Genomic DNA, 17,297 nt, shown 5'->3' on the forward strand with positions numbered 1-17,297 from the left:
TAATACTTATATATGTTATTTGAAGTGAAATTTTACTCAATTCTGACATGAAAATTATGACGATAAAATGATCATTCTATAATGGAACCTGTAAAAATGAAAGGTTTTAGATGTTTTCAAATAAAGCTTCAGAATAAACACGAGTTGTGTGCAGAACCACCTAGGATATAAAAAGGTCTGGTGATGATGGCATCCACAGAGTTAAATAGTTCTACAGTATATATTTCTCTTCATCCATCTCCTGTTCTCTCTCTCTCTCTCTCTCTCGTGCTTAATTTAAAGTTGACATTACACAACTCGTTGTGATGCAGAGAAGTGAAAATGAAGAGGAAAAGAGGTGGAGAGGAGAGGGAGCATTGTTTCTGATCTATTCCCTGTGTCAACTCCACACTCTGTTCTTCGGCAGAGCCCACCTTTCTCTCTCTTTTAAAAGTCGGTCATCAGACCTTTGAAGTCAGGAAACAAAAGAGTGACTTTGTTCTGCAGAGAAGCTTTCATGTCCCTGAAATTAACAAGATGTAGAAAGAGAGCGAGAGACGAGGAGATAGCAGAGGAAGGGAGATGGTGTGAGAAGAAAGACTAAGATGAGGGAGAGAAGTCCTGGCAGGTTTGTTATTTGCCACCTTGGTGTGGTTGCAACTTCTTGCCTCCTTGACTGAAAAGTTGTGAAAACTTTTAAATGTCTAGAGAATTTAAGATCTGAATTTGTAAGGTCATTGGTAAATCTGGAGTAGGGATTTTAAAGTCACAAAGAAGACAAACATAAATATTGATTTTTAACTAGCTAGCAGCTATAGGGATGGCAATGACAATCAGCTGGTTGGTTTGTCCACCAATTTGGTCCAGACTGAAATAACTCAACAACTATTGGATGGATTACCATGAAATTTTGTACAGACACTCATGGTCCCCAGAGGATGAATCCTACTGACTTTGGTGATCTTGTTACTTGTCCTCTAGCGCCATCATGAGGTTGACACTTGGGCTTTTAGTGAACTGCTGGATAGCTGTTATGAAATTTGGTACAAACATTTAGGCCCACCTCGGGATGAATTGTTTTAAATTTGCTCATCTCTTAACTTTTCATCTAGTACCATCAGGTATCATCAAGTCAAAGTATGAATCTGTCAAATACTTTGGTTTATGATTCTATGGCTGTAGACTCAGGTTGTGTCCAAAATCACTCTCTGTTCATTCTATAATGCACTATAGTTACCCTCCACCTTTTTATTGAAGTTCTGCATGTGAAATTTATGCACTGTAGAGTGCCCTCAAACATTCCCACAGTGGAACAGAAAAAAAAGGTTGAGTTGGTTAGAAGGCTGTCAAAGCAGAATGAGGCAGTTTCTCTAACTCCAAGTGGCTGAGTAAAATCCTCCTACACCACAATAAAGTATTATCTAATCTATGATCTGATATGAATATAAAAAGTGGTAAAATGTATTGCATCCTCTGTCATATCAGATGTGGCTGACAATGAATGGCCGTCATATGATTGTTCATTAAAGGTCAGTATCAGCCTGATATAACAGCCCAGCCTAAGAATGCAGCACAAGCTCCACTTCTTATCGCCTAATAAACTGTCAGAAAGAAGTATATGAAATATCTGCAAGACCGTGTTCCTGTCCAACCAACCTAAATGGAAAAACATAACAATTATGATGCCACAGACAGATATAAAAATTTCCATACATCAGGCTCCTTGTCCGCATGTCAAGAACACAATAGTATGAAGCCATACAACTTGGCAATATGTTCAATAAAACCAGCTTTTACTGGGCCTCTGAGCTGCTGTCAAACCCTCAAAAAGGAACTGAAAAAAAGTCTTTATGAGTTGTCACAATTTAATAAAACTCTATGTGAAAACTTGACAGGAAGATTTTCCTAAAGTTAACTGTCAAGTGTGTAAGAAACACACACACACTTGACAGTTTTTTGTTCTCTAATCTAGTTCTGTCTTCACTCCATCTTCTTTTCTTATAATGACTGTATGGATACATTTATTACCAGCTCTATTTGTGGATGTGAGTGTTGTTATTTTCACATATGTTCTTCTTATGATTCCTTTCTCTAAATGCCATCTCGTTACATTTTCAACCACATAATTTCATTTGTTTGTGTGTGTCAGATAGCGAGAGAAAAAGAGACAGATTTTATTACGTACAATAGGCCTCCAGAAAAATTAACATGGGAATGATGTCAGCGGGAATGCTTCTGTCTCTCTCAATCATATCGTCTTTTCTCTTCTCTTTTTTCTTTTCATCTTCTTTTTTCTATCTCCTCCCTTTTAATCTTTCTTCCTCCAATCCTAACTCTCCCCACCTTCCGCTCTGTTCTGTGTAATACAGCACAATAAAATCATGTGTTTCATGTCAGTCTCACTTTTTCCCCAATGAGATTGTAGATCACCTATCGAAACACATTCTCACGTGTAAACTCACACATGCACACTTTTATAATTGCATGCCATCTATGTGACATTTCCATAATTACCTTGAAGGCTACAACACGTTTGTTTTACTAGTCCTCTATAGGACACATTATAAACACACATGCTCTGTGACAGTATGACGAATGTGTGTGTGTGTGCAGTAGTGTAATATAATGACATTGACACAAGGACATCGCAAGTAGATGATTTATCACAGGTGCTCTATTTCTCTGCTTAAATGTTCATTTCACAGTTAATTCCACGTGCGAATCAGATAACCATGAAATAAAATCAACTGGGATTTCCAATATCCCAACGTAGTAAAGTTAAAAAAATACATGAAAACAACGACAAAAACATTCGTTTGGATGTTTAATGAGGTACCCTACAAATGTGATATTCCAATGAGACTGAATGACTTCAGTTGTTTTAATGGCCACAAAGAACACTGCATTATTTATCTTTTATACAATTAATGTATAGCTTTAATGGTGCAGTCAGTAATATGTTACTGTGTCTTTTGCACAAAATAACTAACAAGTGGCTGTTTGTGTTGCTGACTGACACCGTCACTCCTCCATAACGGCTGCTGAGATTGATTTAATATCTGAGGGCCCCTGAGCTGCCCACGGTGCTCTAGTTTTTCCACAAAACAAATGAACATTGTTGCAGCATTTGAAAGATGGTGCACCGTGATTTAGAACAGCATAATTTCACAGGAAAGTGCTCATTAAATGCGATTGCCTCAATCAGCGTATTTGATTTTGTGGGGGAGAAGTAAATCCATGCAAATCTTTTGTGTCTGGTTTAATGCAAATTTTTGCTGTTGACCAGTTGCAATCCATCTTGCCAGTGTTGCCCTTTAAGGGAAGGCAGAGACAGTTAAAAATAGAGGACACTATCATGGCTTACTAGCTAACAAGCTTGCAAATGGATGCATAGCTAGCTAGCTTGGAGAGTGTATTCCCTCCTTAATAACTCTTCATTGAATTAAATTATGTACAATCCTGAGAACAAAATGCCAGTTTTGAAACAGCCCAGTACAGAGAAAATAAAAAGAAACTCAAAGAGATATTGTGACTGACTAACGCTAGTATGTTGGTCATTAGCTTGCTAACTAAAAATATAAATACTGATACAAAGTTGGAACTGTATTTGTTGGGCAGGTAAGCAAGGTAATAGTTTTTGTTGATGCAGCATAGCAAATGGCTGCTTGCTGAAGTCTTGCACTTGGTCGCTTGGAAAATGCTTTTTGGGCCGCAGGGGGATTTTTTGCTGCAATATCGCGAGTGGCCACTGGGAAAAATTGGCTGCAAGGCTGAGTGGCTGCGCCCTATCCAGCTCTAATTATACATCCATGATTGAGATGTCGATTTACAGTATGGAAGGCAAAAGCCTTGTTTGACAATGAAGGCAGCATGGAGTTTAAATCTGCAGATTGCATGCACCTCTAAGAGAATAATGATTACATAATTTCTCAGTTTAATGCAAAAGTGGTAAGACATTTAAAGGTGCAGTGTGTATGATTTAGTGGCATCTAGTGGTGAGGTTGCAACCAACTGAATCCCAGTCCTCCCAACAGGCCCTCTCTAGCCAGTGTTTGGTTTGTCCATTCTGGGCTACTGTACAAACATGCCGGTGCAACATGGCTGGCTCCATGGTAGAGGACCTACTCCCTATGTAATGATTGCTCCCTATGTAGGTGATTATACACTAATTAAAACATACTTATGAATATTATATTCAATTTCTGCCATGTCTGTTCCACTAGATACCACTAAATTCTACACACTGGACTTTTAAGCTCTCTCTCTCCCTCTCTCCAGTCCTACAGTCATGTAAGAGAGATGTGCCAGGTTGCAGGTCTGTCCATATGAAGACATATGAGGTTTCTCTCCTGGGACTTTAAGTGGCTGTTTCTGCATCAAGACGTGGATGATAAATCATCTCTGCTCTGGCTCTTTGTGACAAGGCCAGTCCAGAGTGCAGCGTGGTGAGGTATGTTGGCATGATTACTGATGCTGCGCTGCCTGCTACACTGTTAGGTTAGATAAAAAGACATGTTAAGTCTGCCCAGCAGTACCATGAATAATGGACCTCATGCATAAATGTTTTCTTATTTTTGACTTACATTTGTTCTTGCACAAAGCAATAAGAGGAAAATAAGTAAATCCTACGTGGGATTCAACAAACTCTCTTAACTGCCTGAACTTGTCGTAAATTGCTCGTTTCAGCCTGATGAATGCCACCTGTTCATGTGTAGGTGCACGTTTGTGTGATGTGATAATTAGCATAATCCACACCCCTAAAATTACCATATAAGGCTCCATGTTCTGCTCCGTTTGTGGGCAAGTTTCATTCCCAACAAGTTACCAAAGAGTAAAAACACTGTGCAAATTCAAGTCCTACTTTTAGAAATAAGAAGACAAACAAATAACAAATTAAGGTGTGACAGATGGAGACACCAAACAATTAGTTAATATGAATCAAGCTAACATGTCATCAGAGCAGCTCTGCACTGTGACAGAAATAAAGAGGGAATGCTTTGATGTGAAGTTAGATGCTAAAAAACATCTTTCTAAAGCAAAGCGCTCTCTGATGGGAGGCGGTCATGTGGCAGTCACAGAGATATTAGAGGAGAATATTATAGTCTACGGGTGATGTTAGACTGTCAGCTGCAACACAGGATGATACTGGACAGAGACCTGCAGAGAGACACAGATGCAGCTGTCAGAGTGAGAGACGTTTCCAACAACTACTGAAACGTAGAAGTTGCTGTGCCAAAATATGGCCATAAAAATGATAAAATCTACAAACCTTTTACATAAATTGGCAGCCATGATTATGAAAATATGGTTAACAGAATATAAATGTTCTATTAAGTTTGTTTTACTGATACAGTATATTAAATTTTTGTATCATATTTAAACTCAAAATTAGTTCAGATTAGGACATAATTGAAAGTCAAACAAGTGTTTCTCTCCAGTGAAGAAAGGCAGACATGATCTATGACAGGTCTGGATCACACGTAAATTTCGTTCAGACCGAAGAAAAAACTCTAAGTACCAGAAAATAGATGAATGCCAGAAATGTTTCTTAAATCAGTTAATTAATTACATTCATTTTAAGAGTGAATCTGTTCATACAAGTGTTTCTTGAATGAGGCCCTGTGTCTTGTACGTCAGAGTAGTGCATGGAAATCAAAAGTGACCTCATCTGCAGGGCAGAACAAGTCAGCAGACTAAAGGAATTAAACTCTACCAGATTTGTGTATTAAAATATTCCATGTATGGATGTTTTATTTCAAACAAAATGCTATAGAGGAAGGAGCTACTGCTGTATCTATGTTTCTATCCGTAATTAAAGCTGCTACTTGTATTAGTTTTAAACTATAAATCACTGTCAAATATTTACTTTGGTTCCTGACTGTAACTATAGTAAACACAGAAACATGGACAACATGATTTATGGCTGCTATTTCACACAAGTGCTTGTGTGTCTGTCAAGATTAAAATTTGTTGAATCTGGACTTCCTTACACCTGAAGACCGACTACATTAACATGCATGTCTGTGTCAGCAATGTGGACCTCTGTCCTCATCAGACTTCTTTGGTGGGTGTACCAGAGGCAGATCTACAGATGGGCCTGGATTTGCACAGGTCCACCTAGATTGACCGCTTGCCCACCCTATCAGATTCATGAAAATAATAATAATGTTAACAACAATAGTAATAATAATAATAATAATAATAAGTGCTTTAAATGTTAAATTGTTTTGTCTTGAGAAATTTTAGAATTTAATATATATTGCTACTTGCTATAAATAACATTCAGAACTTCTTCTCTTACATGACTGACATTAGGCTACATTGTGTAATGTGCTGTCATAAGGCGGTTTTGTGTAGCTGGCAGCTAGATGGAACTATGGCTAAACAGCGATCTTTGAGCCATTAAAAAAAACAAAAAAACAATGAGATGTCATGAGACATTTGTTGGCTCTAATTGAAGTACTGGATAGCTGCCCTGTGAACATTTTTCCCAATAAGGACAGTCTGTTAAGGGCCATCATAACCCTCCCTCTAACGTCCTGCAGCATTTAGAGACTTTTGTCCGCAACAAACCGGATCCAGATGCGTCTGAGATCATCCATGTTGACTGAACAACTTGGCTATGTCTTGTGTGGGCATAGTAGCCACAGGTAAGCCAGTTTTTTTTGGGGGGGGTGGGGGGTTTCTGGCCCTCTGTGGCATGTTATGATTGTTGTTTCTGTGAGGAAGTTCTGAAATGTGATATATTCGTTGTTCTTGTTGTGTTTGTAGCTTCTCTCGTAATGAGGGTTATGTGCTGTTGGATTTGTTATTATGATGTTATTTCTGCTTTTATGTATGGATAGTCATTCATCTGACTGGTGAGTTCTAGGCATGCTAAATATCAATTTATCTCCAAGTTAAAAAAAATCCATCCATTTCATCAGCCACATTCTGTAGCCACCACCTAAGTGTACACCCAAAATCCATTGCACCTCAGTCACATCTAGGGCAACTAACAATTATTTTCCTGATTAATCGTTTAGACTACAAAAAGTCAGAAAAAAGTGAAAAAATTCCATAATAATTTCACACAGCCCAAGGTGATGTATTCAGATAGCTTGTTTTATTTGACCGTCCAAACCCTTAATATATTCCATTTACTATGACGACAAGGTAAATCCTCACAATGAAGAAGCTGCAACCAGAGAAAGTTTTGGATTTTTGCTTGAAAATTTACTAGAATGATTTATTGATTATTAAGATTGTTGCAGATTCATTTTTTTTGTCAATCGACTAATCTATTTAACAGTGCAACCCTAATCCTAACCCTCCTCAATGGCTCAGTCTGCTAGTCTGGAACGTTGACATTTTATTAATTTTTTTTCTGGAGACAAACATGAAATTCCAAATTACTGCTCTGTTTTTCTGACGGGTGGGTCAAAGTGGCTGAATTTTGTGTCTTTTTGTTTGTGTGTGTGTGTGTGTGTTTATTTCAAATGGGAGCCAGTGATGTTTGACACTTTATTTGGAGTTTGTGGAGCAATTCAGCTGTAAATATCTGCATATAGGGGTAATCCTTTAATTATCCGCTGTTGCCAGAAACTCCATTTGTGCTGGAAAAACAAAACCTTCCTGCTTTGTGCCATGAGGTAAACAGCCTTTAAGTAATCCAACACACTTACTGCAAAATATGGACGCCACACAATACAGTGCAGAGGCGGTGAGCTGATAGTAATCTTCTCAGAGATATCCTTTCTGTACTGAGATGGGGATTTGAACCAGCAACCTACTGTTTACAAACACTCAATCTAAAATTCAGTAGCTGCTGCCTTACTCTTTCTTTTTCTTGAAAGAAGTGGCACAAAGTTACCACAAAACCACGACAAAATATGGAACAGTGACAGTCTGACTTACAAAGTGCTAAACATCATGACTGATGCAATAGTTAAATTAAATCACATGTATTGTGTTATGATAAAGATTATTTAAATCTAACATACCCCATATTATATGATTGATGATCATTGCTTCACATCTATACTCACACATCACACCTTAAAGTACATACACTAAACTGTGATTGATACTATATCTAATAAATTCAAAGAAATGATAAAGACTTGGCACACATTTAAATTACATGAAACACCATGATTGATGTTATGTTGAATATGTGTGATACCATAATAAAGACATGCCCTATCCTAACAAACCTGGAACTGGCTGTGATTAAGAAAAGTTACAGTACACGGCAACCTGTGATTGATGTTATGGATTATATCTAGTTTGCCATGACTGATGGGAAAAACTTTACTATATAATGAGGGAGACAATGAACACAGGAAATGTGCTCTGCTTGGGTTAGAGCGCCGCTGCATAAAGACATGAGATAAATCTGTGTGTGTTACATAAATGTATCCTTGAGCTGGAGAGTTCATTAATCAGAGGAAGCAGACTCTTGTAGGAGTGAGAGAGGACAGGAGGAGGCAGCGAGGAAGAGGAGAATGAGTAGGCAGTTACACTAAACATGCACAGAGATACACTGTATAACTTTTTAGTCGCTAAAATGCTGTGGCCACCCATGAAATATCATTGGCCAGATCTGATAGGTCATTGGTGTTCATTAACACAATAAGGCGGGACAAACGCTGGTCAATCAGTGATGACGGCTGATCAGCTGATGTAGGGCAAGTTTGCCGTTTCCTTCTACTATAGTAATGGTAAGACTGAGGCCGTGAGAGCTGATCTCTAGTCAGCAGACTTTTGACTGTGAGTCACAGAAAAAGCAGGTCTCAAAACCAAAGTACATGCTGGCCTTCAGGACTTAGGAGTCCGGTCACAGTGACTGCAGGCTGAGCTAAAGCCACAGTGAGATTAATAACGTTGCTGACAACTGTTTTAAATATGTTTTGCACAGTAAGAAAAGTATGATGAGACTGTTATGATGACAAAATAGAGTAAACTCCTATAAGTGTTGTTGGACATTGGTTTGGACTCGCATACAATGTGAATTTGAATATACAAGTGGGGTCGGGATGTGTGTATGCGGTGGAAACATTAGCGTTCTGCTTTAGCGATTAGCATTAGTGATTAGCATATTTAATTCACAGTCTAATGTGTGTTAATAGATAGCATTAACAGCCATTTTGATACAACAAAGCCAGTGAAATGTTTAGTTTATGTACAGCCACCACAGTAGTGTATAAGAGGGAGATTATTGCTAGAATACAGGCAGTTAACCAGCCAAGTTAAACCCGTGAGCCTGTAGAGTTGTAGGCTGGAAAGGGAGGTTTATTGTATTTCCCAGCCATTGTTAGACTGTCTGAGTAAGAGCAGTCTGTAGAACATAAGAGTTTTACTCATGCAGATGAGAAAGTATGATTATGATTGTGTAGGTTCCATATTGTTTCTTTATTGTGTAGAAAATATTCAGGTGCAGCTTAGGTATTTGTAGCATAGTGTAGCAGGATGTTTAAAGTAAGTGAAGTCCATTGACAAGTTTAAAGCAGGATGGTAAGCTAAGGTTATTACAGTGTTTTAAATATGTTTTGCACAGGTAACGTCTGTGAATAAATGTGTTGCACCAGTTTGGACCGAGAGCTTCATTCTGAACCTGTAACAGATAACATATTTACTCCACTACAGGGAAACGGCTCTTATAAAATGTGTAGCCATTTCTTAACAGAATTGCTGATTGAAAATAGACATGTTTAAATAACCACGGCTTCCCAGAGACTGTGACAGGTGGAAATGGAAAATGTAATATACATGGAATAGAAAACTGAATAGAATGGTAGCTGCATGTTAGCGCCCCTCGAGGATGTAATATTAAATTTAGTTGTTGTGGGTAGTCAGCATGGCACGTTTAACACTGTGGTACCGACATATCTGTCAGTGTGGGAATGTTGTGGATGGAATCTTGTGTCTGTAAATATTTACAGCTGTAATTTATCATTCTTAACAACCTAATTAATTACTTAATTGTGGCCATTTGACATGCATGCATTACCATTACAAATATTTTTTAAGTATTTTTTTGCAAACTTCCCACTGTCATTCATTTAGAGCCAAAAGACTTTAAATACTTATATTACAACACATCATTGACAACATCAATTCCTGAATCAAACTTATTTACTTTTACATGAACATGTGCTAACCTTGATATGATGCATATTTAGCTTTTTTCTTCAGATACAGAGTTAATAAACAGTTCATCTGAATATGTTTTACATCTGAACATGAGTATTTATTTAGTACTAAATTTCATGTTGTCCTGACCAGATCAGACCTATAGAATTATATCTCTTAAAATAAAAGCATTGCCTTCCCCTTCCTCCTTATTTTCTATTAAAAAATGCTGAGTGAATCAAAAGAGAGATATAGATTCCATGTGTGAGGAGGATATAAATAAGAAAATAAGTGGGGAAAAAGAGTGGGTTAGTGAATGAATGAATAACATCAGTCCAATAACAAACTGGCTGAATGCACAAGAGAGACAGAGAGGAAGACTGGATGAAAACAGGATAAAAAAAGTAATAGAAGGGGCACCAGAGGGAAATTAAACCTTGAAACATTCAGAGAGAGAAAGAATAAAGAGATGAGCCAATACTAGCGTGAAAGGTTGAGTACATAAAAAAAAACAAAAAGGAGACAGCAGGCTCTGCTGGTATATTTGGGATGCAGTGCAGTGACGAAGCAGAGGACACGTTGAGGCAGAGAGAAGGGTAAACACTGCAAATCGAGGAAGACAAGAGATGTGGGAGAGAGAAGAAAAGTGACAAATAATGGAAAGCAGAGTTAATGAATGAGACAAATCTGTGATGTTACTGAATGGCTAAAGTGCTGGTGGTGAAGCCTGAACTAGAATTCATGTATAATAAAGACTAAATATAAACTCCTACAGTACTTGAAGTGAAACCTCTTGCTTCCTTCATACTGAAGACTCTTCTATTTCTTCCTGACTCTGTTTTGCCTGCTCCTGTTTTGAAGAGTAAGAGAGGGAGCATGAGAGGTGATAAGAGCACATTTGCATTCTGAACGGGTACTTTGAAGCTAATGCCACACAAAAAAGGGAAACTAGAGTTGGGTTTGACTAGTTTCAATATGAAATCAGCTTTTGTTTTGAGCTGCAGATTGTTATCAGGCCACAATCTGGGAAATCTGATCTTAGACTTCAAGTTCACAAACAAAAATGTACCAATGCATCCAATATTTGGTAGTAAAAAGCTAAACAGAGAATATTCAAGTAGGCTACATTGTGACAGGCACACGATAATGTTTCAGGTGCTAGATGTAAGCTGTTGCTGCAGCCTTTTCTGTGCCATGAAATACCAGCTCTGCACTGAGTTAGTCACTGTGATGCCAGTTAGCCAAACTGCCATGCCAACTTTAAAGCTTAAGATGCAAAACCTCAAAGCCAAGTCAATAAAAACTTATGAAACCAGAGAGTTTTACTGCTTTTTAAATCCTTCAGGGATTCACTTATTCGTGACTTCCTGGAACTAAACTTGAATTTTAATAATCCTCCTCATAATTATGCACAAAAAGGCCACTTCCATATTTCTTTTTTTTTTTTTGTTAAGTTTCTGGTCTGTTTTATGTGTACAGTAAGGGTTAAGAGTTTTTGAGCTCAAACAGGGGTAAAAGTCTCAAGAACAATCCAATTCTAAATCAGAAAAAAAACAGAGTTCAATCAATAGAGAGCTGTGGAGACAGACAGCTGGTCAATATTTGAGTTTACTCAACAAATCATGGGCAACATAGGTACACAGCACTTTTGACTCATGCTGTCTCCCAAAAAGTCTGACAGGATAAGAGAAGATTGTGAGAGCAAATGAATACATACAAGATCATTTATGGTGTGACGACTGCTGTGCTCTTTTAGGAAACGCTGCCTTTTTTCCTGCCTGTAAAATATGCATAGTACCCCAGAGGTATGTTCAGACCTCTGAAGGCTAAAAATGACTTAACTGTACTGTCACTTTCTGCACAGTTCCTTAATTTAGGAAATATGTGTGATACTTGCAATGCTAAATTGGGTAAGCTGTAAATGTGTGTTTGAGCTGCTGCAACGAGCATTAACTTTACTAAGGATAAGTCTAATTAGCCAAACACAATACCTCCTATGTAAGCCGGATAGTCTTGTGAAAGCATGTTATGTTCAATCAACAAACTTCAACTATCAGGACAATGCTTTGTCAACCAGCAGGAAAGTCTTATGAGCCAATCAGCATACACAAGTGAGAGTAGGATAATTGCTCAAAAAGTATAACTTAACTTAGTATAACTTTACACTGTGAGGGAAGTATTATGTGTTTTTCTGGTCTTAAAACCCACAGTTTCTCACTCTGATGATGCCATCCTCAGACTGAAACATATATCAAGAAGAAAAAGCAGAAACGCTAATAAATACCAAGACTCCTTCATTAATTTTGTCAATATTTGGAACCTGATTGTGGTTTAACTGTCAAATCAGCCACTGTGCAGATGTGCAGCGGTACGGGTGGACACAGCACCACATTGTCATCTTCCAACATTGTCGGCGCAAAGGCTTTCTTGCCTGCTACATGCAGGCTACTGGACCTTGACATCTTTTCTTGTCAAGTGATGTTCTTCGGTGATCTTGTCGCTGTCACAGTGGATGAGGGGAAACTCTCTCTTGTTAGGGGATACAAATGTCCAGATCTCTACGTTTCACAGTCCTTTCACAGGATTTTAAAAAGCTGCTTCTACAAGCGTAAACTGACACATATCACATAAAACGATTTTTGAATTCAGGGCAAAACTCGGGTTTAATGTATTGTGATGCTTCTTATGCTGCACGGTCTTGTTAAAATGATTCAGTATTTTTCACTGCGTGCTACAGTGTAAAGTGACACAGATCACATGACTTCAGCTGTCTCCTCCTGCTTGCCCTCATGTAATTACACTCTTTCCTTAATAACCCTTAACTAACGGCAGCCTATTTCTCTAATTTAACACATCATCACTTTTCCTCCTTCATGAAGAAACTAGTTCAGCTTGTGCAGATGCGCTGACTTTTTTGATTAAACTCAGCAGAATAAATCAATCCAGTTACTTTACACAGTACAGATGTAGCCATCGTAAAAGATCTGCTAAATGCAACAAGCTTCTTCAGGGGTCAACAGGGTGGTGTACCTTGATATATATTGTGTCGAGGAAAATCTATAGATCAAGCATTTTGAGGGATTATGTGAGAACAGCAATTTGTGGAATAACTACCTTGAAGTAAATGGGGACAAAAATCTGCCACAGGGGAAGCACCTTGAAGCAAAATGTGTCCCATATACGGCAAGTCAAATCCTGTAAACATTTTATACAGAAACCATATTCCCTGTAGGGGTAAGCCAGTATGAAAGTAACACAGGATGAAAGTATCAAGGCAATTTTCTCGAGCCTGTACAAGTTTGATATGTCTAAATGCATCAGCACATACATCACATAACACTTACCAGAACCTTAAAAATTGCGTGGATACATCATACTTTAACAGAGTTTTACCCGAAAAGCTTTTCGACCACGGTGGGTAAATTCACTCAAGCGGTAATTTTTTTTGAATGACAAGTTGTGTTTAATGTTTCATGTGTAATAGTCATGATCATTTGATAGATTATTTAGTACTTTAACACATCCTGAAGTTTGCCGTGTCAGAGTTTTTCAGTATAGAAGCAAGTCACATTCAACTGTCAGGAGTCATTGTCAGGATGATAGTAACAGCTGTTTCTTTCATCCCACCACTCATGCGGTCACACTGTGTGTGTTACAGCAGGCTCTACTCTGATCAAACCACTGCGGCTACAGTTTCACAGGACAAGGATGAGGAATGGTTTGTGTGTGGGGAGACATTCAGCTCATCCATGCCTGGGGAAGTGTGAGTGCAGTGTCTCTTTTGTGTGCACTGGTCCCACGAGGCATGTACTGAAGGCACAGAGCACTATATCTGTCACAACTGTGACAATGAATAAAAAAAGAGAATTTATGTTAGTAATACTGCACAGCAAAAGAAATGTCTTATTTTTTACACTGTTATACTGTTAAATTTTCTTTAAAAGTTAAACTGTTCATAATGTTTTGGTGAAAAGATGTTTGCAATTACACATTAACAAGGTCATTGATATTTTTAAGAAAAACAAGAATAATATAAACAATTCAAGTTCATACCGTTGTGTTACTTTCATCCTGACTAACGGGGTTGAAAATAACAATGCACAACTCCCGTTCAAAGCCAAATTATTCCACATTTGTACAAAACAGCACGTGGTATTGATAGACCACACTTGAGTGGTCACAACGAAAATTAGTTTCTGCCTGTAACATTAGCTTTTAAAATGACATTTATCTGAAAAGTGTTACTTTCATACCGGCTCTCCCCTACTGTATGTCGCTGCAGCCTTTGACCACAAAGCCTTGTAAAAAGTTACAAACACACCATAATACATCACAAGGTCTTCACACCCACCCATACTGGAAATTTCAATCAAGTGACCCAGCTCACCTCCAGCTGAGACTGTGTGCTCCCTTGCCATATGTCAAATGACACTGCATTGTTGAAACAGCAAATACAGACCAGGACTATTTTTTCTTTTCCTCAGGCTCACAAATGCATCATGAGTCTCACTGAACATTACATTCTTTCATCTTATACAGCCATCCTGTGATCTTATGCAGCTAATAATCCTTCCTGAGTTTAATGCCTTGAATAGTGCGATTCCACCTTGCTGAAATAGTTGACCTACCTTACAATGTTCAACTGTGACTGCAATGTGCCTGAATTCTTGCATTACTCACTAACTTATTTTTGTATCGTGGCACTATTATGTCTGTTTTGTCTCATTTTTACACACATTCTGTGACCATCATGTCATTGCTGCTCATGTTGTATGGAGCATTGTTTCATTTTATGTGGAAGGGGCTGTGACCCGGAGTACAAAGATTTCCCTTTCAGATTTCACTTACATAAGTTGAAGCGACAAAAAAGTTGAGCTTTTATTAAATTAAATCAAATGTCCCCAACACACACACACACATATACACACAAAACACACAGCAGCACTCCAACGAATGTGCCCTCCGCCGAACTTTCTGTCATTTTAGTTTCTCTTGTTTTGTGCTTTTTATTCTCTTCTCACTCACCAATATGGCTGCAGGTTGTGAATTAATGAGCGGGGTTAAAAACACAAGAAGAGGCAACGAGAGAAAGTTGAAGGGGAGGAAGGCGAGAGAAGACGGGGGAGATGAGAAGACGGAGGGTGCAAGTGAAGTCTTTACGATATACTGTAGATGGGTGTGGAGCCTTTGATAGAAATAGCAACAGCCTTGGGAGCAGAGCATCAGAGCTTACATGGGTGCCACTGAAAACCACTGAAATATGGCGGAATATTATGGCTAACAGGCCATGTACCTGCAGGAGAAGTTGAGAAGGGAGCACTTCATTTTGGGAAAATGGCCGTTGAAGGCCTTTACCTTCATAAAAATATATGGAACAGCAGGGGTACAGGTTTCATTTCAGCTTTCGGGGGGACAAATTGTTTATGTTGCCACCAAACCATCACAGGGCTGACTCGCAACAAACACACCGTCCACTGTATTTTACAGTGCAATGATCGGTATACTGAAATATTTTCTTTTCTTAAGTAACACAAGGTGACTCTTAAAGGCCCCTTAATGGAAACCACTTTAGTCTGGAGGAGTTTAGTCCTCTTATTTCCTCTTAAGCAATCATTAAAATAAATTATGTTTCTTTATGTTTCCAGAGAGCTCGCTTGGTACTATGTAGGAGACACTTTTATATTTCTGTCCTTAAGTTTCATTCTTTACTTCTTGACTTTATACAAATTAATCATTTGAAACAGGTCATTTTCTTCTCTATCTTATGTGATTTAAGCTAAAGAGATGGCTGTATTTTTGCGCAAAACCCTTGTTTGATGTATTTTGTACTTTTCCAGCTACATCCTGCTTCATAGTCCAACAAAATCCACTTTTTTAATTTCATATCAAGCTTATTATACTATCTATTGATCCTATTCTTAGTCTATAATGTTTGTGGTTATGGTAGTTATTTTCTCAGAGAAATTCATGTAATTCTACCCTCTACATCTCCAGTAGTAGGACTCAGATACTTCTCTGATTGTTTGGATGCATTTTTTGAATACGTGTGGGGGTCATGTTTAAGCTAAAACAGGGTGTTAAGTTCACCTTCAAGGGCATCACACCAGGGACCAAATACATAAAGCTTTATCTAGATTCCCGACTGAATCTGTACATGCACAAAGACACAACTATACATAGTTTTTGTCAGAATTATAAAGTTATGTTTATGCATAGCTCTGATCTAATGTGCTTACTTGTGCACAAGCCGTAAATGGATGTAGACACACTCTCAATCACCAGTTGGAATATCAGTATTTTGTATGCTCCAGTCTTTTCTTTGAGTTCCTGTCAAAGAAAAGAACAGCAAAGAAGAAGTGCACTTTTTTTTTTGCCATGTGCCATGTCGAGAAGCGTCTCCAACAATGCCAGAGCAGCTGTCATCTGTATCATTAACTCATCATATGAACCAGTAGAACATCATCTGCTGTACTATCTTAATCATCATTTTTAAATGTCAGGAAAATAACAAAGAGAGACAAAAAGAAAGATGATTTAGTTTGATATTGACTTTACAAAGGGTAAAAAAAAGTAATAAATAAAGGATAAAATTAAAAGACCATTAACAGGGAAAAAGTTATGCTTCCTTTGTAAATTAAAAGAATGCTAATATTGATCACATGAAAGTAATTGATTGATATCAACAAACACGCTGCAAATTGCTATGTGGACTGCAAAACAATCACATGAGAAGTGAATAACAACCTAAACAATGTTTTATTATTTGGATTCAGATCAAACACTCGTCGCTCTCTGGAAAACCATGCATATGCATGATTTTAAGTATGCTTGAGGTGCGCACATTCTCACTGTGCAATGTGTTTGTTGGAGGAAATTGTTGCACAGTCATTTCCCTCCTACATTTTCACAACTGCCCTCACAAGAGAAACAACAGAGTCAGTTGCTTGTTCAAATGCTTGAGAACAACATTTTTCTGACAAGCAACCTGAATAATGACTGAATAATGAATCCACTCTAACAAACAAAGTCATAAGTATCTTTACTTAATCAAAAGTTTTCCGAACTTAACCAAGTATTAAATGTACATTTGGAAAATTAGAAAACACACGCTAATTTTTGCATTTGTCATAATATGGGTTGTTTTGGCAGTCTATGACAAATGACTTATTTCCTCTTTAGATGTGACTTGTTAACATCCAGTCAAA

The sequence above is a fragment of the Thunnus maccoyii genome, chromosome 16, assembly GCF_910596095.1.
Source record: "Thunnus maccoyii chromosome 16, fThuMac1.1, whole genome shotgun sequence".
In the NCBI taxonomy this organism is placed as follows: Eukaryota; Metazoa; Chordata; class Actinopteri; order Scombriformes; family Scombridae; genus Thunnus; species Thunnus maccoyii.